Raw genomic sequence first — 25802 nt, forward strand, 5'->3', positions numbered from 1 at the left:
GGAGGCAGAAGGTGCTGGTGCAAAGGTTCCCAAAGTTTTTTGAGCCGAGGCACCACTTCTATTTATCCATATATTTTATGATTGTAAGCCAAAAGCATTGGTTTTGCATTTTACATTGACCAGGATACCCCTTTTCATATGCTGTGTCGAACCTGGGATTTGGATACGGGTCCGGTCCGGGAGCAATCAGGCATGAGTGAGGTGAAAGCAATAAGCTGGGGCACTGACACTGTCACGCTGGGTGGGGCAGGGGCACGTCAATGGCAGCGCTCAGGGTAAATTTTGCCACCTCGGTGTAAACAGGTGTTTTGACACCTATAGTGTAAACAGGACCCTGGTCTCTTTACCCATGTTACCCGTTTACACTGCCCAGCAACTTGGGTAAAAATGCCGGCTTGCTCCAAATGGTGCTTTCACACTGAACAGAGATCCAGGTCGACCCGGCAACAACCGGGTTATTTGTCGGTATGAAAAGGGTATTATTTGAATCCCAATAAATCAACTTACACAAAAAATTATTTAGATTTTAAGATATTTAAAGAACAGGTCTACTTACATTACTATGTCTCAGGGATAACCTACATTACTTATCACAGCAATAAACACTAGTTTTGCAACAATTGATCAAGAAACATTTGTTGGGGCAGCGGAGTGACTTTGGCAGCAGTTAAAGAAGTCATACCGCTTTGCCAGTCAGTCACCTGTGTGACAAACCTTTGCTGGATTTCACATGTGCAGTGGAACTGAATTCCTACTCTGCTTTTATGGATCTGGCCCATATTGTAGGGCTTAGGTTATATTGCCGGACTAATTGCAATGTCAATTACCATAACTTAAATAAAAGAAACAGGCTTAATGAGGCCTAAAATATACCAGGTAAGTTCTCATATTTGAATGCCAAATACACCTGCAGAAACAGGGCATTATTTTGCCACGAATGGCCTGAAAAGGATTATACAATTATTTAATGGAAAATGTTGGGAGGATGTGTAAGTGGTGGTTGTGTGTAGAGATAGAGCTGCTAAGGGTACCTGGGGATTTTTTTAACCCCTTCAGTGGCAATCCCGAGAATTTTCCGGGCTGTGCCTCAGTGCCCAGTCTGGCAAGCCCGGAAAATTCTCAGGATTGCCACTGTTTAGAGCCGGGCAGCGCTGTTGAGTTCAATCGCTGAACTCAGGCAGCTTCGGCGCTGCCCGGCTTCCTATCCTACGCCGCAACTCCTCCTCCCCCCCCCCGGCTTTTCTATTGACGGCTTTTCTATTGACGTCTCCGGCACCGGCTTATGACAAGCCGGCTGCTGGGAGGAGGGACAGGGCGCCGGGGAGCAGGGCCGGGTGGGTTTTTTTTAGGGAGCGCTCCACATAAAAAACTCGCCCAGTGGGGAGCGCTCCCTAAAAAAAAAAAAAAACACCACTGAAGGGGTTAATAAACATTGGGTCCTAAGACCTGGTTCTGAACAGGTTTACAACTTAAAATGGCAATGACTTTACTAGATGTTTTTTGCTCATAAAATCATTGCCGTTTTAGATTTCGGCAATAATAAACATGATCAGCGGTGCTCGGTTCTTTAATCCCTTTGAGTTCTAGCCATTATTCGCACAAGAGTATTAATATACATTCAGTCTTCTCTGACTGCTCCAAGAGGATGACAAGCACTTGAAAATAATCTCTTTTGCAGCAAATTCATACATTTAAATTGCTGATGCTAACAAATAAGCACTGGGGCCACAGTGATTGAGGAGGTTACAAAAAAAAAACTAGTAAGCAATAGTAGCGCTTCAGAAATCACTAAATGATTTTGGCAATTTCTGTATAGTATCTGCAGATCTCCCAACTGTCCCGCTTTCCTTGAGTACGTCCCAGTTTTTGGGGACGTTCCTGCATCCCACCAGGGGGGGGGGATTCAGGTTGGAGTCCCCCCTGTCATCAGCTGAGCAGCGGTAAATATATGCTGTGCGCATACGCAGGGGCGTCTATTCCCGCAGCCAGAGGGGCTGGGGGCATGGCTGGAAGCTCACAGAGCCTCTGGGCCATGCTCTCCACTGTGGCAAAATGGGGGTGTGGCCTCGCAAAATGATGCTAGTGGTAGACCAAGCCCCCTTTTGACAGGCCACACCCCCATACCTTGATAAAGCTGGTGTAAGGCCAGCGAAACGCGTAGGTGCTGTGCTAATGGTTGGTTCCAGATCCAAGGACTTACATTGAAGGATCTACCTGCTTAATCGACTGCCCAATTATCCCCTCCTTTTGGATGTCCACGGCTCAATTTCCAGGAAAAGCGAATATTTCAGCCACGAGGTTGCAGGTGAGCTCACAACAATCAGCTCCTCCCTCGCTGTGGCATACTTGGATTACAAATCGCCGTTCTTGGGACTCCAGTTCAAATCGGGACCATTTGGAAGGACAGTGCAGGTTCAATCGCCCTTGCCTTGGGACTGCTCCTATTACGTGAGATCTGGCAACCTTATTTTTAAACCAACATTTTTATTATATATTTTTTGTCCATTTTTACTTTTACTTTTACTATTATATGTTTGAAATGTTTACCATATAGGTATTAATAAATAAGTGTGTATTTTTACCTTTATAATTGATTCACTCATTAATTATTAGCGCTGCTATTTCTTTGTTTTTTCTTTCTCACACCCCCATCCCTCCCTGTCACTCCATAAAGTTGAGAGGTATGTATCTGTCATACAAAAAAAAGAACATAAATAAAGATCAACAACAATAGCACAGCCTACAGAATAGACAATATGCACATGTACAGTTATTAATTTAAAATATTGTGAAAAAAAGGGTACTCCCCCCGCTGCACTTGCAGATGCTCTGCCGTTCTTGCCCGCCCACACCGCCTGCGTAAGTAAATGTTCGAGGTGGGCAGTTTGGAGGGGCAAGGGCATTTTTTTTTTATTAGAGAGGCCCATCCCGGGATACTGGGATTGAACATTTTTCAATCCCAAATCCAGAGATTGAAAAAAATGCCCCGGGATTGGCTTCCCTACTAGAGAAAACAAGTAAACCAGCCCGCGTTTGCTATCGCCATCCTTATAAATGCACCAAATGTGAACCATTTTCATTAATTTCATTGTCTATTTGACAGTTTTTCCAGTAAAAACCCTTTTGTAGATGGGAATAGTGTTTTATCTATAATGGCTGCCAGGTATATGATGCACATGGGATCCTGTGGAAGCGGGATCACATTTCACACCCTGCATCATTTGCAATTACATACCTGGTGGCTGCCGGCGCCACTTCGGAAGAAGTCACCAGAAAGAACGAAGGAGATACCAAAGACTCTGGCACTGTGTAGTGGTTCTTTAATCTCTAATGCCTTTGCTGACCAAGTTCAGGAGTATTAACTAAATACTTTCATCTTAGAATAAAGCATTTCTTTAATGCAGTAGGGTTAAAATAATGTTGAACTATATATTTAAAAAAAAAAATATATATATATATATATATATATATATATATATATATATATAAATCCTATATAATATTGTGTGATTGTGTGTTTTTAATAAATACATTTGACTAAATAAAGCTGAAGTTGGGATCTAAGCTCCATGGTGCAGGCTGGCTCACGCACACACAGAAGGAGACTGGCTCAGTAAACCAGTAAATAACTGGTAAGGCTCCAAAGGATAGCAGCACAATGCTTGGGCACTTGTGATAGCTGTTTAATAAATGAAATGGACTTCTTATTGAAATTATTATTTGTTTGCACCTTTAGAGGGGAGAATGTAATAAATTGGGTGCTATGTTTCCATAAGGGCAAAATATTACTAATCACAATAAATACAATTTTCAGCAATAAATAAAAATTTCAATAAGAGCTATTCTCTCTGGGAAATAATTCGTAAAGTGCACTGAATGTCTATACCAGTGGTGTCAAACGCATGGCCCTCCAGCTGTTGTGGACCTACACGTCCCAGCATGCCCTGCCACAGATTTTATATAATGGATTACTAAAATTTACAAGCCCTGCACTGGCTCCCCTTAACCTTCAGAATACAATTCAAACTCCTTACACTCACTTACAAAGCCATCACCCATTCTTCTCCCACCTACATATATGACCTTGTCTCTCTTTACACGCTTACCCACCCTCTCCGCTCCACAAATGCACGTCACCTCTCCTGCAAACTGGTTACTTCCTCCCATTCCCGCCTCCAGGCCGTTGTGCACCGTATCTCTGGAATTCTCTACCCCTCCCTATCAGACTTGCCACCTCCCTACAAACCTTTAAACGGGCACTCAAGACCCACTTCTTCATTAAATCTAGCCGTTTCTCATCCTAACCCTATGTTTATGTTCACTCCCATCCCAGCTGTGTCACCCCAGTTTGTCTGCCCTGTACCTTTAGAATGTAAGCTCTAACGAGCAGGGCCCTCTCTCCTCATGTGCTTTTCTTAGAATATATCTCTGCCACTGTTCTTATTGCATCAGTGTCCACTGTTGCAACTGTCTTTTTTATTGATTTTATTTACCATGTACTTGTCCTAATTTGCATTTGTACTGTAAATCACAATCTTTTTTTGTATTGTTCTTTGCTCATCTATGTATTGCGAGGCGCTGCGGAACCCTTCTGGTGCCATATAAATAAACAATAATAATAATAATAATAAAACTGTGGCAGGGCATGCTGGGACGTGTAGTTCCACAACAGCTGGAGGGTCAGGAGTTTGACACCACTGGCTTATACTATAAGGTCTGTGTCATTAGTGTTATAGCTTCCTGCATCGGTCACAACCCATGCAGTTTCTCTTTCCTGCCTGCGGTGTTGCTCTCTGCTCTGGTGCTTCTAGCACACTGAGGGGCAGATGTATTAAGCCTGGAGAAGAGATAAATTCAATGGTGAAATTGCACCAGTCACTCAGCTCCTGTAAATTTTACAAACTCAGTCCGTAACTTGACAGTTAGGAGCGGATTAACAGGCACTTTATCCCCTTCCACTTTATCACTTCTCCAAGTGTAGAGATACAGAAGAGAGGGGCAGAATTATTAAGCTTGTGAAGTGATAAGTGGCCGTTGACAACGCACCAGCCAATCAGCTCCCAGCAGTCATTTTTCAAACACCGCCTGTAACATGACAGTTATGATCTCATTGGCTGGTACTTTATCACTCTCCACTTTAACACTTGTTAAGGCTTTATACGGATAGATAGATAGCTAGATACATACATACATACATACACCCGGCATACTTAGGTCTGGCTTACTAATTTCTGTCAAGATTCCAGCATCCAGCAACCAGTATAATGAATACCAGCATCCTGACCACATGGATACTGAACTCATCCCCCTTAGCTCAATGTCATCCTTTTTTTTTTATTGAATTCCCAGACAGTTTTCTGTGCCTCAAGCCTCTTGCTTCCCTGATGTCACTAGATTTCAGCAAACTGCTGCTCTGAATATTGCCGAAAAACCCAAAATGGCTGACTCCACTGCAATTACGCGACAGGAGCAATTTCAAACTCTTTAGCAAGAGATCAAAGAGGCCAAACACTAGCCAACATCATCAACTGCCAGCTTTCAAATCAGGGGTGAAAATGCAATATCCAATGTCAGCCTCGTAGCAAATAAAGCAGATTATTCTTTCAAATTAGGGTTTCATTGGAAAGTCACCTAATGAAAAGGGACAGGAAGCTGGAGGGGAGACGAGATGGGGCTGGCAACGGAGTGGTGGCCAATTTTATTTCACAAGAGACGCTTTCAGTTTTTTTTTGTAGTTTTTTTTTTTCACAGCTTCATTTTCAGATAAGGAAAATAGGCTCATTTTCCACAGGAGTAATAAAGCTCCAACACGCGATCCCGTAAGTGCTATTTTCATGAGCAAGAAGCATATCATAAAGAGCGAAAATTATAGACTCGGGAATGTATAAACTGCAATAAGGTAAAAGCCAATTCCACACCATTACTGATCGCTGCAAAACCTTATACATGTTATAATGGGTTTAGAGGTCGACTGAATTTCTAACAAGTCACCAGTCCCTGCCGCCTGTGGAACAGGAATTCATTGGCGTCAACCGCACTCATTGGGCTGAAACATACAAAGGGTTAATATATGTGTAAACCTGGATATGTAAGTAGCAGGCTAAGCGGGAAACTTCTATTACTGGAACTAATTGTTTTGAGGTTCCAGCGTGTTTTGCACCAAAAATCCTCTGTTCGGGCCAGATGTACTAAGATGGAAAAGTGATAAAATAGAAAGTGATAAAATAGAGAGTGATAAAATAGAGAGTGATAAAGGGGGAAATTTACTAAAGGAAATTTGTAAAAAAATAGGTGTATTTGTATCCAGAAATACACTTATTTTTGACATTTACTATCCCGAAATTATGTTAATTCGTAGTCGTATTGATGTGCTATAAATACGAATATGAATTGCCGTATTTTCGGGATGGTAAATGTAAAAAATAAGTGTACTTCTGGATACAAATTCACCTATTTTTTACAAATTTCCTTTAGTAAATTTCCCCCAAAATGTCAGCCAATCAGCACCGGGTTAAGTTAGGAGCGGATTGGTTGGTGGTTAATCACTTTACATTTTATCGCTTTTCAAGGCTTAGGGCCAAATGTATCAACTTTCAAGCTTAAAAAAGTGATAAAGTGGAACAACCAGCCAATCAGCTCCCCCTGTCATTTTTCAAACCCAGCCTGTTAAGAGCTGATTGGCTGGCTATTTATCACTCTTCACTTTATCCCTTTTTGATGCTTGATACATCTGGCCCTTAGTACATCTCACCCTTTGAGAGACTGTCAAACTTCTTTAACGGAGACTGATTTTCAGGAATAATGATCTCTGTAACGGAGATTCTGGGACAATACATTTGGTGTATCTATAAATATATTTCATTAATAACTCTGTGACATATACCTGCTCGCAGGCATTTGGGGTTAATAATCTATTTCATTTTAGAGGCTCATTCAAAATTCATAATGTTTCCATTAAACCTGATGTACAGTCGTTTCTTGTCACTATTACAAAAGTAATAGAATTCACCCTGGGATCATGTACAATGTGTTATGCAGAGATAAAAGCAGTATCAGAAATGCCTTTGAAAACTGGGATATAATACGTTATCCCGTCCTGAATTACAGCGTACATCCAGGATTTCCATTCAAGACATTCATTTGAAGATTAGGATTAATAATAATGTAAATAGTACATGGTACACACTCTAACACGGAGATAGAACTCCCCCTGGATTAGAATAATTTTCTCTGCAACTTCCAGGCGATTAAAGCCCTGTCACAGTAGCGTTAGCTGGTACAGAGTTGTTTGACTAATTTATGGAGAATCATTCGAATGATTTACCCTTTTGTACGGATTTTCTTCCCCCCCCCCCCAACTGAAATTTGGCAAATGTACCTTATGCATACAAATCAGAAGAGTCATGCTAGAAATGACATAATCTTGCGTTACAAAACGACGTAGAATTTCTGCACATCGAATTAGCAGGAAGGCAAAAAACGAAATGAAACCATAAACAAAATGGTAATGGTACAGAAGATCGACAATGTCTATTTCGACCATGTCTATTTTTTTCCATTGGTCAACGGTGAATATGTCGACCCCTAAGAATGGTCGACATATCCAAGGTCGACATTGACACAAGCATAGGTCAACGATGGGCAGTTCAGCAGTCAAAAGCACAAGTTTTTCACGTTTTTTCGTCCCGAATGTCGACCTGTTTGCCATGAACACCGTCTAAGTGTACCGTTGCGCTCATCGTGATTCGGGTGCGGTGCCTCACTACACTCGGCACACAATTTTATTCTTCCACCATGCCATGGTGGATGGTAGGACATGAAATACCTCCTGTTGGCACGTCAGCTCCAAAAAAAGTAAAAAACTTGTGTTGACCTTTTGAGTGTTCACCTTCCAAGTGTTGACCTAATGCATGTGTCGACCTTCTGTCAATGATGACCTTGGGTGTATTGACTATTCAAAGGTGTCAACCTACTCACTGTTGACCAATGGTGTTCGACCTAGTGATAGTCAACGTAGTCATTGTAGACCACGGGTGGCCAAACCGGTCTTCAAGATCTACCAACGGTCCGTGTTTTCCAGATCACCTAGCTGGTGCACAGCTGTAGTCAATACTAATGGTCACATTTTCAAACCTGCTGCATCATTCCTACTATAGATCCACAGGTTGCCTGGAAAACATGCAACGTTGGTAGATCTTGAGGACAGGTTTGGCCACCCCTGTTGTAGACCAAGGGACCGGATACCAACAAAACCAGTGTTTTAAAAGAGGAAGCCCAAGCTCTAAATTGTAATCTTCTTTGAATGCTTGTGATAAGGGTACCCACAGGGGCGGATTGGCCATAGACTTTACAGGGAAGATTCCCGGTAGGCCAATGCACTTTGAAGGCTGCCTGTTAGTTGTGGCTGTGCCTTCCTGTCTACCACTCAAACAACCTTTGTTGGTTTACAAATCAGAATACCTGATGATGCGAACACTCATTTAAGGCAGGTGCCCATCTGTATCCATTGTGACATCTGTTAAAGGTGACAGGAGTGGGTGCTATTTAGGGGTATTCTGGTGGGTTTCTGGGCTCCATTGGGATTATAGTTGTTTGTCTGCTTGATGGAGGTTTTGGGGTATGTAAAGGTATTATTAGAATAGAGGAGGGTTGTGGTTTGTCACAGAAGATTAAAAATCTGGGGCCACTAGACCTCAAAGCATATTGAAACCAACAGCTTCCACACAGGTGTAGGGATGTATCAATCCCACCTATTTTGGTGTTGGTTACACCTACATTTGACATTTTTCTAGGGCCACCTTTAATACCCAACCCTTGTGAAGCCATGCCTCTTTATATTATGCCAAGCCCCCTTTTTGAGTATGTGTACCTCCAATGTGGGGGGGGCAGGGGGTAATACAGAGTCTGCACTGGGTGTCATCACACTTGGTTACACGTCTGTATGAAAGGTTCCAAACCAAATGAGGGATGTGTCATCATACATACATCCATTTTGTGTCACACGATACAAGGCCGATAATAGTATACTAAGTATACTATTATCCTGAGCACACTATTAAAAACAGTGTGCTAAGTAATTTGTGATTAGTATTTTTTGCTTGCAAAGGAATTGTTGTAAAGTAGCAAATTATGTGTAATGGGGAGTGGTAAAAGACATTAGTATATGTATTTTGCCTTTTTACTTAAAAGACTCTCTGAATTTTACCTTTTAATTCTGTAATAACATTCTGTGTGCCTGGGAATCCTATCTGTTGCAAAGGAGTTAGGGTACCATAGAAGATTAAGACATATTTTAATATAAAGATCACATTCAGCTGTTAAGTCGTAAAGTCCATGGCTTGTGAAATGTGGGGGTTTATTTGGGGGGATCTGAGGATCAGGTGAGCGGTGGATTACTACATTCTTACACTCTCTCTGATCCCCTGCAGGAATCTTATCCAGCCTTAGCAATTTCCCATCCTCTTCCATTTACCATAGTCAATCCCCATATCTAAGCTCCAATAAGCCAAATGAGTGGAGATTTCACATGAACTTATGCGTTGCGGGGGAAGAGATTTACATGTACATATAAAACACACACATTTATAATTGAATGCATAAATGCCAGATTTATTATCAAGTAGCTCATTAGCAACAGTCATCATTGAACATTATAAGCCATTTCTTTGGTCTTGCTGTTAAATGCTAAGGTTACTGTATTTCAAGAACATTATAATTTCTACAAAGTTGTATTTGTTGTTTGCTTTTTTTTTTTAAAAAAACTATAATAGTTCTGACATTAAAATAATCTGTGTGCTTAAATAGTGTGAATAATTACAATAAACCATGTTTGTTCAATTTTAATGAGAAGCTGTATATAGGCATCCAGTACTTCGTTGCTAAGGGGAAGGAACTATACAACGGTAAATAGGGGGCTTTGGCTGTAGGATTAGGGGCTGCATACAGAGAAGATCAACTCACTTCATGTTTTAGACTTTACTGTAGATAGATAACCTTTACTGTTCACCCAACAAATGCCAAACAAAATCCTAAAGAGTCGCTCTGATAGAACCCGCAAAAATAATCCAAATGAAAGGTTCTCTAATGATAAACTAACAGTTTAAAATATTCAGCATCGGCTATGTGAACGTAAAGTTAAATATTTGTATAGGCTCATTACACTACACAGCCCATTTGCTCGCAGCGATGTTCATGGGCGTCTCATTTCGCACGAGCGTCTCATACAGTAAGCGCGCTCCGTATGGCGAATGGCAGGGTTCCATTGGCATATTACATTATATCACTCCGATGCTAGCTTGATGGAGCATTAGCCACCCAGTGGTGGCGGATTGTATTGCATGGCGTGCGCCCACGCCCCTTGGCGGACGGGAGCACAAGCCGAAAATTGGAACGCCAGAACCTCCGCCACAGAGCCTGCGGCAATGATGAGAGGCGCTATATCTGTAGTTTGGCTATATATCTGCACTGGTGGATAACCTTTTCTGACAGGTCAGCTCAGATTGTGGACATGGTCTCATCTCATCAAGTTCTGCAGGGATATAAATGGCAAGACATGCGCTTCTAACCGTGCAGCTACTATTATTTCTCCAAGAGGACTTGTCAGAGCACTGGGGGAAGTATGTAATGTCGACATTCATGAGATCAGTTGTGATTGTTGATAGTGCTGATGTAAACACTATTATTTTAGCCTAACCCTAACTGCAGCCTAGCCCTACTTTCATGTGTCGGTATTCATAATGTTGTCCTTTTGTCCATGTTGACTACATCTTGTCTATTTCCGATCACCTCCCTTATGAACTACGGTATACAACAGAATATGATGCTGATTAGAACCGCTGCTCAAGAAGGAACTGTTGAGCCAGCAGGGCTTCCACCTGAAGCTGTACATGAGTAATAGGTTACATATGGGGAATTTAAAAATTAAAATCTAGGATATACTGGACCTTGAAGGTCAAAGATCAATGTAGCAAATCCAACTTGACTTTTCAGTAGTTGGGGCCCACATTTTTTTTTTTAATTATGTAAAATTATTATTTAATTGACTTTTAGAAATTTTTTTTTGGTACTCTTTACCTAGCATGGCGCCCACGATTTTGATCGTGGGCATCGCAGGTAAAAAAATCGCAGGCATCGCGGGCATTGAATGCACTAAAAATCGGGTGCGATGCGACCGACGCGATGCCCGCGATTTCCAATAGGGAACAATGTTAAATGTCTCAATTGACCCGATTTTCCTGTTCAATGCCTCAATTGACCCGATTTTCCATAGGAAACAATGTTAAATGGGCCACAGAGGCCAAATAGCCACCCTGAAGTGTGAAATGGCCCCCACAATTGTTAACGCCACCCCACGATCAACGTGAACCCGAAGCGTGGCGAGCGCAACGTGCCCGCGAGGGGCGGCGGTACGCGTCCTACGACCTTTTCATACCCTCACTATCCACGTCGGCGTGGAGTTGAGAATAGAATAGTGTGGCGAGCGCAGCGAGCCCCGTGAGGGGACGTGAATACCTTCACAGGTAAACGCGTCCCTTCGCGGGCTTCACAGGTATCCGCGGGGCTCGCTGCGCTCGCCACACTATTCTATTCTCAACTCCACGCCGACGTGGATAGTGGGGGTATAAAAAGGTCGTAGGACGCGTACCGCCGCCCCTCGTGGGCTCGCTGCGCTCGCCACGCTTTGGGTTCACGTTGATCGTGGGGTGGCGTTAACAATTGTGGGGGCAATTTTACACTTCAGGGTGCCTATTTGGCCTCTGTGGGCCATTTAACATTGTTTCCTATGGAAAAATCGGGTCAATTGAGGCATTGAACAGGAAAATCGGGTCAATTGAGACATTTAACATTGTTCCCTATTGGAAATCGCGGGCATCGCGTCGGTCGCATAGCACCCGATTTTTTAGTGCATTCAATGCCCGCGATGGGCGCCGTGCTAGGTAAAGAGTACCTTTTTTTTACCATGTATTGTAGTCAAGTATCGGGAATTTAACTCTGGACAACGTTTCTGACTAAATACCGCCCTTCCTCCCCCGTGCTAGTGCAAAGAAAAAAAAACAACAACTTTCCTTGCCCCTCTGGCAGATGAGACGGGGTCGGGGAAAGCAAATTAGATATTTTCTGTACCTGAACACCATTACGCATTTACATCAGATTCTTTAAAAATGCATTTATTATAGACAAGCCGGCCTGTACAATCCAGTATTATTGGACATGCTTCTGAATTAATTTCCACCTCGAAAGCTACAAGATGAAAATCCTAACTGTGTGATAAATTAAGCTGCCAAACTAAATGGATTAGCGATCAGTGAAATTGCCTGATAGGCTGTCAGATCCGGTTCAGATTAGAATTCATCCTCTTCCCACCTGTTCATTAAGAGCCAAGTTCATGGCAACGCCGGTGACGGATTGCACGTTAACAAGCTGTTTATATGGGGAGGTGCTTCTAGCCCAGTCAATGCGTCTCTAGTCAAACATTAATTTAGAACTAACTCCAATTTAAAAGTATTCCAATCACATCCCCAATATGCAAAAATAAATACCTCTGCCCTGAAGTTTAATTTAGAGAATGACAGGGATGAGATGCCAAGTAAAATTGAACTGTAACAACACCAGTCTAATCTTTCTGCCTGGCCATGGAAACTTGGACGGGTGGACTGCTGAGATGGGGACGGTGTGTAAAGTCGAAGAAGTGTATTAGAAGAAAATGAAGCATTAGTAATTACACAACGATAAACAGACAGTAATACAGCAAAACCACACGGTTTTCCCATACACACACACACACACACACACACACAAATGTGCAGAGAAATGTTTACACACCTCAGTAACATAGAATTTAATGACAGATTAAAACCATGTGGCCTATTCACTTTGCCTGATAGGGTATTAGGGATAGAGTATTAGTTATACACAATGTGTAAATATGCCCTTTAAAAATTAACAAGTCCAATGTTGTAGGTTGAACATGGGTGAGACCCACGAGACCCATGTTCAGGGGAAGTGTGTAACCTGGGTCAAACGACCCAGGACCCATTTACATCAATGGGAGAGAGCCCATACCTTCCCACCAATCCTCCGAACCGCCGTTCCGTGCATGTTAAATCATGCTAAGAGAGTCCATATTCAGTGATCCCTGCCGGAATCAGGGCATCAGGATGTCTATAAGTTTAATATACTCGCTCCTACGGCGTGACCATCAGGGGATTGCCCCAATACACCTCTAGTGTATGGGCACCTTAACACCATACATTGGCTATACGGGCTCACCCATACAGACTTTGCACCTATTTAATCTACATCTTGCGCTTAATCTCACTATTTAGCTTCACTGACTAGAGCTGGCCATACATCTATAGATTTATTGTCCGATCTGGAAGGTTGGAAAACAAACCTGGTAATGGATGAGAGTAAATGACAGTTGACCATTTGCTTTGAAATGCTGTAAAACTGCTAAAAACGGTAATTCAGATACTGTACTACCAGGTTTTTGTTCCAACCAGGCAGATCTGACAAATCAATCTGTAGATGTATGGCCAGCTTAACCCTCTACTGACATACCATAACAACTCACTGTTACCATAACAATACACAGCGGGCATTTTGTCAATGCACGTATCACTGTTACAGCTTTATCATGGCCACACATGATCAGAAAAGGTGCCCGGCTTTGCCCTTCTAAGAGCACAGTGGGTGACCTGGGAGGCTGCAGCAGCATCGCCAGGCCCTACCCAAACTTTATTATGGTGCTTAACAATGCCTTATCCACTTCACAGCATTCAGACAGGTGACACTGGAACAAAATAAGCCCGTCCTAATCTGTAAAGCTCCACCATTTTGTGAATCTGGGGTATGTGGAAGATATGCGGTTCTGCCCCTGCATACCCCTATACATATCATGGTACCCCCTAACAGGAGGCATTTAATTGGAGCTGGTGGCATTTCATTACAGAAGTATTGTATTTTTGCATATAGTATAGGAGAGGAGAGGGAAGGGAGTAGGGTGCAGCCATTCTGCAGAAGTAAAGTAAGTGCGCTGTTGTTTTTAAGCCTGGGATGGGATTACAGAGCTTAATATATATATATATATATATATATATATATATATATATATATATATATATATATATATATATATATATATATATATATATATATATATATACACACATGTGAAGAAAGGAATGGGAGGAGGCGCGTATGTGAGTACAAAGTATGACAATTTTTACTAATTCATAAAAGCTCACATACACAGAAGTTAAAAGTAAGCAGCATATTCGTCACCAGCGTCCAAAGAATTTCGGCACACTCAGATTCTCCAACACGGTTGTGGAAGCTTGTAAGACTATCTGCTCTGCTTCACCGCGGGATCGGACCACCGGTTCACGTCAGACAGGAACACCCTCAACGCGTTTCGTCACGCTGGACTTCGTCTCCTGACGAAGTCCAGCATGACGAAACGCGTTGAGGGTGATCCTGTCTAACGTGAACCGGTGGTCTGATCTCGCGGTGAAGCAGAGCAGATATCCACGCTGTCTTACAAGCTTCCACAACCGTGTTGGAGAATCTGAGTGTACCGAAATCCTTTGGACGCTGGTGACGAATATGCTGCTTACTTTTAACTTCTGTGTACGTGAGCTTTTATGAATTAGTCAAAATTGTCATACTTTGTACTCACATGCGCGCCTCCTCCCATTCCTTTCTTCACATGTGCAAAAATCTTTGAGGTTGGAGATAGCCTCTATCGTGGAGGAAAGGGCTGCACCACATGAAGGAGTTCCTATAGAAGCGACCACTCATTACAAAAAAAACGAGCGCTCTTCAGATTATTGGTTGTATATATATATATATATATATATATAAATAAATATAGAGTGCGCTAATTAGCCACCACCTTCAAAGTGTAATTTATGTTCAAATGTAAAAAACTTTCTAAATACACAAATCAGACATGGCATTCCAGTTTCTTATTTCAAGGTGGAAAGAGACCCGATGCGTTTCGTCATGAAAGACTTTATCAGGGGTGCCGTTACCACTACGTCAACCGTAGGGATCAAACTGTTTAGGACAGGTGTTTAGTGTCCTCACTTTTGCATATAGTAAGCAGGATCAAATATTTATTCCAGCGCTCTTTAGATACAATCTCTGGTGTCAGATTACACAATTAGGGGGTTAAACCCAATATAGAAGCCTCTCCAGAGTGAATCCAATGTCTGAATATATATAGTAGAAATAGCAGAAATCGGCACTCAAAGGGTGTATTCAGCCAAGTTTGCAGCGACCTCGGTGCCTGACTGTGTGCTCCCGCACACCAATTAGCCATAGTAGCATTTCATACCCAAATAATGCAAGACACACCAGTCTCTGAAGAGATACATATATACACACACATACATACATACATACATACACACTTGCTCCTGAGGAAGCCGGACACAGAGTATCCGGGGAAACGCGTTGAGCTGCTGAAATTCTGCTTATGGACATCCACCAAACCCATCCAGTGTGACCAGTCCACCCTCCCACTGACGATGAAATCTCCTGTGCATCTGGACTTTTGCAAAATTGGGATATCTGCTTTATTCCTAATCCAGCTATTAAAGGAGAATACACGCCGAATAGGGAGACTTGAGCCCTTGAAACCATAGGGCAAACAGGACTTTTTGAGGTCACCAAATCTCTGGACATATCTTCATCCAGGAGACCAATTGGATGGTAATATACGATTATATTTCTTCAACAAATTACCTTGATGGAGTCCTAAACCCATTTCCTTACATCCCAGAGTTACCCACTATATTGCTCAATTTTTTATTATTTTTATTATATGTTTTATGATATGTTTTATATCGTGTTATTATTCATTAATGAATAAATAATCATTCTATGAGAACCGTCTTGTTTATATGATTAGACACAGCTAGCGCTGGCACATCCCTGTTTTTATACATGCATACACACACACACACACACACACACACACACACACACACCTACTTTTCCTACTAATTTCATTGCAAGCTTGCAATTTCCATTGCTCTGAGTTTCTATAGCATTTAACCTCTTACGTTCCAAACTGCCGTGTGTGCGTGAGTGTGTTTATTTCAGTTTGGGAATTGGGTCCTTTAAGAGATAATGTGAGACAAAATATTTTAAAATGATGACTTTTTTTTATGACACTGCATCGAGCATCTTACAAAATCTCCCAATGATCGTCATGTTCTGCAGCTGCAAATGTCAAGTATATAATGCAGTCCCCTATGTGCAGCCTCTAATAACAAATCTGCATAAACCATGGAAGGTGAATGAGAAGCACCGTTCTACCATGGCTACATGCGCACCGCGTGGCGGCCATACACGAGTACCGCTGAGGTTCTGTCTGCTTTTATAATTGAATGCAAAGTGGCCATAGCACTATCGCTAACAACCTGTCTGAGCATTACCAACCCCAGGAATGCCAAGGTGCTTAATCCAATATGCACCAAATGAATGTCAGAATCTCGATATCTACTCGGTAACCACTTCATTACAACCAGGAGCGCGCTACTTTAATTCCCACTAATGTGGCATGTGTTCTTTATCAGATATGCCATTAAAAAGAGATGCATATTTTTCACGTCTGCCGTGATGGAATGACTAAGCCCATATTCAGCTCAAGTGTTGACAGAAACATTTGGATGCCTGCATACTAAAGAGGGAACGAGGAGGCAGTTCTGCATTGCAGTGCGCGGTGACAAATAAACTGACAAACAGACTGATTAACTTTGCTCCATCTCGCATTATGGTAATAGAGAGCAGGTGTAAACGTTATCAGACAATAACATTGCAACACAAAAATGATTCTGCCGCTTAATCACAGAGAGAACCAACGGGATGGTGCACTTTCCTTAGACATCTGCAAGACGCTCTGCAACTTTGGTGAAGGAACAGAGGACTAACCCAGTTGCATTTGTATAGCATGGGTATTGTGCTGAGGAACCATGTAGGGTTATGGTTCAAGCAGCTGACAGCTGGGTGGCTTAATACGGTTCTATCACGTTGTTAATGCTACGAGTTTTGTTATTGTTTACTAAACAAGCAACTGCGCTGTGTAGTAATTGCATCCTGGCTGTTGTGATGTTTCAGAACCCAATGCATTTCAATTGAAGGCATTGTTAAACACAGCTCATAACAAAATGTGAGGAAATAGGAGAACATGTAGATGGGGCAGAGACATAACACTGCCTGTCTCCCAACTGTCCTGATAACTACAGTGGCCTGAAAGGTGGGGGACTGGGAGTTATGTTCTACAGATCTGCATAATAGGAATAAGAGATTTACAGGTGTGGAAGAGGGCTGGGAGACTTTTAGGAGTGTTGGAAATGATCAGAGGATGAATGCGGTCATGCCCCAAAAAATGAAAATGGTGAAATAATGTTGTAGAGGTGACAATATTCACCAAAGTTTACTGTTTGGGGTTAGGTAAAGTACAAGGGATCACATATCCTTTTTCCCTTTCCAAAATGTGTATATATATATATATATATATATATATATATATATATATATATATATATATATATATATATATATATATACACATATATATATATATATATATATATATATATATATATATATATATATGAATGACACAAGCCCTTACTACTGTGGCCTTATCTTCTCTCTGTTATGTAGGATTCCTATGATTCCACTTTATATTATTTGCTATATAGTCTGTTTTGATATGAGCGCTAAAAGAGTTATGATATGAAAAAAAGAGGATAGTGAGGAGGTCCAGCTGCTGCTCTTCGCACAGCCCTGTTCCCTTCAGCGCTAGCATGCACCAGCCAATGGTGTCACTGGGCCCCGGTCTTGATCACTGCTAGCAGCGGGAGCCCATTATCTGAGGAAGTGTATCACTGGCCGGTGAATTATAGTATAATAAAGATTTATTATTTTTATATATACATTGTTTCTAGTGTGGTTTCATGCAATTTTCTTATGGTTTTGTTTTTCCCTATGTAACGCTGCAAGAACCATCTGCGTATAACACACGTGTGTCCACACATATGTGCATGTGTAAATACATATATCAGACTCACAGCATTTAACTTACTTCATTGTGCTTATACGCGATTGTGTATATGGTCTACACCCTTAATTTTTTTTAATAGATACATTGTGCTTACTGGATTTAGCGCCAATATTTTTGTTCTTGTGTTTCTATATACTGTCTATGTAGACACCGTAGATCTCAAAACCGGAACCAATACGGTCCATGTAATGTCCATGCACTGATGGCACAGCACTGTCAAATGTTTTTTACTATTATTTTTTTGAGTGCTTTTTCCTGAGATATTTTGGATAATATTCCTTGGGATGGCTCCAAAAACCTAAAATACTCTTAAAACACACCCAAACATTTGCAAAGATTTAATGGCTTAAACGACAGTGGAACAAAATAGGGTTAAACTAGTAACAAGAACATAAAAAGGAAATGATGGAGAAATGAAGGAGCCAAAGGTGAAGTCAAAAGGGAGAATACAGTGAAATGATGATGACAAATGTAAAATTAAATGTGGAATTATGATAACATGTAAGTGTGCTGCGGAGAATAAAAAATGATGAATGCAGGAAGAATAAAGGGAAGAATTACCCAGCATTCCCAGTTATTTATGATTACAGAACATACTAGCAGGAGCATAATAAACATGTTGCTCCGTTTTGTACTGGCTTTCAATGTATTCTTTTAAAATTGCTCATGAATTAGAAATGTTAGGGAGCTTGCACAATCTGGGCATTTTGATGGGCTGATTAGCAGTACTAATGCCCGAGGCACTGTGGCATGAGAGTACTGTCGCTCTCACTGCGCCAGTGCAGTTTGTTAGAGGTATGATCCATGCTACCTCTTAAGGGCCCCTTACACTTGTGAGATTTGACCCAATTCAGATGGATTGGGCCAATTTATCTGACAAAATCTGATGTGCCTGATGTGTAGGACCCAATGCACAATCCCGTGCGCTTTGGGTCTAATCAAGAGATTGATCCACCTGCATATACGATAAATCTCAAGTCAATCAGGTCCAACTTGTTGGGCAACAAGTTGGACAAGTGTAAGGGGGGCCTGTACTGTCAGCCAATGGCTGCCATGCACTAGGACTCAGCAGTTCTCTCTAGAGCAGTGGTTCCCAAACTGTGTGCCGCGGCTCCCTGGGGTGCCTCGGGACACATGCAGGGGTGCCGCGGGTTGGTGGTCCAGGACAAACTCAAATTATTAATGGTTAATTATTTATGAGCAAAACCAGTGCTGGTGGCTGCCAATCATAGAATGTGTACAAACAGAAGCAAATCCTGTTCTTTACCACATAACTGCCTCTAAGAATCGCATATAAACCCAATCTACTTAATTTTTTTGGGACCTAGGGGTGCCGTGAAAAAAATTCTGATTCTCTAGGGTGCCGTGAATCTAAAAAGATTGGGAACCCCTGCTCTAGAGGTACAACCTCTGACATGAATCGATCACACAGCATCTTTCCTCCAGGGGGCAGAAAGCTGGAGTGACAGGGGGCAGGAGACTAGAGGAGGACAGAAAGCTGGAGTGACAGGGGGCAGGAGACTAGAGACATAACACTGGAATGACAGGGGAAGGAGGGTGGAGTGACAGGGGGCAGGAGACTAGAGAGACATAACATTGGATTGAATGGGCAGGAGGTTGGAGTGACAAGAGGATTGAGTTATAGGGAACAGGAGGTTAGAGTGAGAGAATGGAGGAGGCTGGAGTGACACAGAGAATGCAGGGAGCACAAAGTGAAACTATCCAACTAAACAAAAAACACTAGCCTGCTGAAAATGATCCCCACTATCTCAGATTAATGTTAAAAATAAAAAGTCTTCCAATGGCTTTAAAATGAAGACTGTTCATCACTATTTTCAGAATCAGAACTTAATAGTGGAAATACAATAGCCACTAGATCGCACCCAAAGGATCGATTCAATGGTTGCTTTGTTCTTGCGTGCATGCAGTGGGTTGGGGGGTTTACACACACACATATCAGCTTGCAGCCGTTTGAAGTAGAATGTGCAAAAACTTCCATTTAAAATCCTGGTTAGGGTGCTTGATACTAATTTTGCTAAAAACCTACTGGGTACATCTGTAGCTGGCACTACTAGATGCATGATCTGTAACTGACACTACTGGGGACATTATCTGTAACTGGCACTACTGGGGACGTGATATGTAACTGGCATCCCTGAGGACATGATACGTAACTGGCTTCCCTGAGGACATGATACGTAACTGGCAATACTGGGGACATGATGTCTAACTGGCACTAAATATGTGCAAGAAAATTATTGCTTAGCATTCACATTCAGTGGCTGAGATTGTACACAAACTTTGTTTCATGTTTTGAAACCTTGTCTTATGCACAAATAAAATATATATTGTGTTTATTTAATGTGTTTGATGTGTTTGTACAACATAAATGCAAGCTACCTTAAGATACCCCATTGAAACATAAAAATATTCCATAATACGGAATAATCCGTTATCCAAAATGCTTCTGGTCCCGAGCATTTTGTATAAGGTATATTCAACCTATACTATATTCTATTTTTTGACTGCATTGGTATTTAGTTAATACTTGCCTACAGTCGGATCTGCTCTCATTATTGCCTTCACCTATGCGCCAATTGTCGTGACTCGCCAGCGACTCCGGCGCATGTGGGCCTCGGACTTTAGTAAAAAAAAAAAAATTTGGTACTTGTTTCCTAGCACGGCCACACCGATTTACATCGGGGTGGTCATGTCGGAAAAATCGGGTCGATCGCATGCGATTTGGTCGCATGCGATGCGATCAACGCGACCGACCCGATTTTTTGATTGAATGAAATGTAAATCGGGTCCCTGGGACCCGATTTTACATTGGATTCAATGTAAAATATTCCCAACCCCCCCAAATTTAACGGCGTAAACCCCAACCCACGATAGACGCCAACCCGAAGCGTGGCGAGCGCAGCGAGCCCGCGAGGGGCGGCGGTGCGCGTCCTCCGACCTTTTCATTCCCCTACTATCCACGTCGGCGTGGAGTTGAGAAAAGAATAGTGTGGCGAGCACAGCGAGCCACCGAGCCCGAAGCGTGGCGAGCGCAGCGAGCCCCGCGAGGGGACGCGTATACCTGTGAAGTTATACGCGTCCCCTCGCTGCGCTCGCCACACTATTCTATTCTCAACTCCACGCCGACGTGGATAGTAGGGGAATGAAAAGGTCGGAGGACGCGCACCGCCGCCCCTCGCGGGCTCGCTGCGCTCGCCACGCTTCGGGTTGGCGTCTATCGTGGGGTGACGACGGGGAAATCTAGAATGTGAAATGGGTCATATTGGCCCATTTCACATTTTTCACATTTTCTCACGATTTCAATGTTAAAAAATATTTTAACATTGAAGCCTATGGAAAAATCGGGGGCATCGCGTCGGGACCAATGTTAATGGTCCCGACCGACGCGATGCCCCCGATATTTTACCTTTCCCGACACGATTTCAATGTTAAAAAATATTTTAACATTGAAGCCTATGGAAAAATCGGGGGCATCGCGTCGGTCGCGTCGGGACCAATGTTAATGGTCCCGACCGACGCGATGCCCCCGATATTGTGTCTTAGCCGGCCAAATGGACCTGATTTCAAAGGAAATCGGGTCCATCGTGTGGATCGTGTACCTTAACTTAAAGGTACACGATCCATAAGATTGTGGCCGTGCTAGGAAACAAGTACCAAAAATTTTAATTTACTGAACTTTTTCTTTCAATAAAGAGGGAGTTTATAGTAAGGGTGGTAGTCAATTGTTATATAGCACCCGATCTCCCATCTAAATTGACAGGAAATCGTAGGGCCATATTCAATTAATCTATTTTTTTGCGCATATCGCGCTTATTATGGTCAGATTTAGCCACACATTCACCACCCCCAGAGATAGAGATAATTGTCCAATATTGACCCAAATTTTTTTCATTAAACACAACTGTTTGTGTCAAACTGGACAGAGCAGATTAAACATAGGTAATGTCCTCCAAATGAGAATTTCTTACCATTACTGTGAATAACACTCAGGAATTTTTTTCTCAGATCTACTTTAAAACCTCATTGTGTTTTTATCAAACATGTGAGTGCACACTGATAGTAAAACTACTTCACAATCTATAGAAAAAAAAAAAAGATCCGTATTTTGAATGCCCAACATACTGTATATCCATTATATGAAATTCTAAAAGGTACGCACAGAACTCTGTGTTTTTGTTTGCTTTTAGATCATCATCATATTTAAATTTTGGCAAAACCAGCAAAACCAATTCAATTGTTTTTGATTTTCTTTAAAAATTGATTAGACCTCTAAAATCCTATCGTTTGAAACAGTTTATGTTCCTGGAAATGTCACATCGATAACTTTTCCAGTCTATTTTTACTACGTCACAATATTGTTTTCCCCAACATTGGCCAAATGCTGTAGTGCACTGGCTGGCTTAATAACTATGCGACATAGCAGCCGCACAAACACAAGGCAGCTTAAAGAGTATAAGACATCTATAAAATAGCAGCAAGGGTAGACGTTTAATACAATATACAACCCTACAGTATGTTTTTATTAACAAAGAACCAAGAGCATAAAAGTAAAAGCCATGTACAAAATATAGCATATTACCAACAACACAGAACTCCAAAACGCAAACCACAGGCCTCAGGGTAGTATAGCTAATTACTGTCAGAGTCTAGCAGAAAATTAGATTATCATGAAACTTAAGCTGGGTACACACCTACAGATTTCTCTGTTCAATTTGTCTGGTGGGAACAAAAATCCGGTAATGTATGGGAGCAAATGACAATCAACCGTTTGCTCTCAAACACTTTACGATCAATTGGCTTTAACCGACTGACCATCGTCTCTTATGCAGTGTTTGTGAGAAAATGTACGATTCTCATATACCCCCATTTGTGATTGAAAAAGCAAATCTTAATTGTACATAAAGAAAGCAAAAAACAGACAATAACATTGAAACACACACACACACATTATATGTCGCAGCACAGTCAAAACACAGTACACATGCAAACAGTATAGTACATATTACAACATACAGCATAAAATTACACTATAGGCTATACTATGCACTATGCATTCTAATGGTAACACTACAAAACAGTATACAAGACTATGGGTGTGGAGGGTAGGGGAGGAATCACATACTCAAAGCTTGACCAGACAGAAACATATAAGGGGAGGGCAATAAATAGAAAGACATCAACAAATCAACAGACATTGTGAAGTGAAGGGGGAGGGGCCATGGTCCCAAAGTCTTATAAAACAGTTCAAACAAGGGGGGAAGGACCAGAAGAAGGTAGGGGGGGGGGGGGTTTAGTCCTCTTTTTCCTCAGGACTATCCTGAATGGAATAGTCTCTGAGCAGGCTGTGAACCAGCCTGCGGCAGTCCTGAATGGACATTCTCTCCCTCCTCAGTATGAGATGATTTCTGACAAACCACAAAACGTCCTTAACACAGTTTATAAGGTGCCAGTCTTCCTGAGTTGCCCCATACGTACGGGTGCCAGGGAATAGTCTATACAGTACCGAAAGGTACGAAAGACAGTTCCTGGGCACAGAGTTTAAATTCAGTCTCTAGGGCATCCAACAACAACTGTGCATAGGTGCAGTCCCAGAAGCGTGCTTAGAGGTTTCCTCATGCACGAAGCACCAGGGACAATTACCTGATTCTTGTTGCCACCAGATAAATCTTTAGGAGTATACACAGCTTTACTCAACAGCAAATCACAGGCCAGTACAGGTGATTGCAGGTAAAGTATTTTGTAGAAGGTAAAGCGTGGATAACTAAAAGGAAAAATAAACTGAAAACATCGATCAAACTGTTAAAAAAACATAAAAATAAATAAAGCTTCCACATGCAAACTGAATCCAAACAGGAAATCAAACATTTTTCTTTAGTGTTCTTTTTGTGCACTGATTTGCCTGTTTTAATGGTGATGCAATGGCTCAAAGCAAGAAGGTGATGCATCCAAGGTTACAGAACTTGCCAGACTTTGTTTGGCCCTGGATTTCGGAATAGGCATTCTAACTAATGAAAGAGCAAAACTCACAAATAAAGGCGCATACACCCTAGACTTTTTGTTAGTTAATGATATCCACAATTACAAGATCATTAATGATATTTACATGCATATCCCCTGGTGCAGGCATGTCCTAACTATGGGCCTCCAGCTGTTGTGAAACTACACATCCCAGCATGCCTTGCCATAGTTTTAGCATTCACTAATATAGTGTTCATTCTAGCACCCGCCATCTTTGAAAAGCCATCTTTGAAAAGCCATGCAGTTCCTCTTCCCTGCCTAGGGTGTCGCTGTCTGCTGTGGTGTTTCTAGCACAGGTCTGGTTTGCATATCAGTGCTGATATACAGACCACACTGTGCTAGAAGCACTACAACGGACAGTGACACCCCAGGCAGGGAACACTACTAATAACAAAACTGTGGCAAGGCGTAATGGGACTTGTAGTTTCACAACAGCTGGAGGGCCAGAGTTTGGACATGCCTGATCTAGTGTCTAAATTGCTGGCTAGTGTATAACACACATACACAGGAGGAGCATGCGTTGGTGTAAAGCAGGGGTGGGGAAGTAGCCGGTCTGACTGGCCTGCCCACCCAGCGGCTTTGCCGGGAGTCAAGTACAGCAGAAGAGAGGTCGGTAGTTCTCACGAGATTCCTCTTAGTCAAAAGCAGCCGGAGACTGTCAGTCCTATTCAGCGGCAACCACCAGAGCCTGGGACAGCTGCAGCAGGACAATTTGTAAGAGAAATTTTTACATATGACCCCGAAAGGATTTTTTCCCCATACAAACGGCTCTTGGCACAAAAAAGGTTCCCCGCCCCTGGTGTAAAGTAAAAGGAGATGTCTGTATTGCAAATTGCTTGCTAGTGTCTGACACATACACAGACTCAGAGAATAATGATACCGTCTTTTACATAATTTTCACCCATACCAACAACCTCCAAATCTCTGTAGTGTAGTGTAGCACAGCCAGCAACCTTTTCTATGCACTTCTCTATCTTATATGGCACCTGAAATCAAAAGGGATATGTAGCAAGTTTTGGATTGGGTAAAAGTCTATTGGGGCCTACCGACTCAGTGAGTTGTCCCTACATCGCTCCGTGTGTTGGGGCATAGCGACAGCAATGCGCTGAACCGCGCTTCGCAGTCGCCCTGGCGATTAATATCCACCATGCTGGACAAATCTAGTTAAATCACCGGGGCCAGTGTTCTCACCGGAGAACACCCGCCCTGACTGATCGCACAGCACACAGCGTTAACACATCGATGTGTGCTGAGCGATCTTGCATCGCTCAGAACGCTCAGCAACTCGCTGAGTCTGTAGGCCCCAAATGACTTTTACCCAATTCAAAACTTGCAAGATCTGAGATTTTCTGAATTTTTCCCCGTTTTGAGAACTGATTTCGACAGGTGGAACCAAGGCACCCCAAAGTTACCTACTCCTCTCTCTTAAAAGCCTAAAAATTAAAAAGTCCCTTAATTGAATTAACACGAAAAAGAGTATGATACTACATGTCCCTTGGGATTAAAATATGTTTGTTATGCACAGTAATACAGTATGTCAAATGCTGCAATATATTACAGAGCAAAACCATATACAAAACTGTATAATTAAACAAAAAGGCATGGAACCAGCATACAATAAACTACAATGTAATAAGAATCAGATTATCCAAACAACTCAGAATAATAAAAATAAAACCAATAAAGA

At 42.0% G+C, this 25802-nt stretch overlaps 1 protein-coding gene across 3 annotated transcripts in view; it reads right to left on the reverse strand.

Moving 5' to 3' along the window:
- The window catches only part of MACROD2 (mono-ADP ribosylhydrolase 2), a 1799128-nt gene that overhangs the window by 1688321 nt on the left and 85005 nt on the right, over positions 1-25802 (reverse strand). The window lies entirely within an intron of this gene.

Source organism: Crinia signifera, chromosome 3 (genome assembly GCF_055691185.1).
Source record: "Crinia signifera chromosome 3, ASM5569118v1, whole genome shotgun sequence".
In the NCBI taxonomy this organism is placed as follows: Eukaryota; Metazoa; Chordata; class Amphibia; order Anura; family Myobatrachidae; genus Crinia; species Crinia signifera.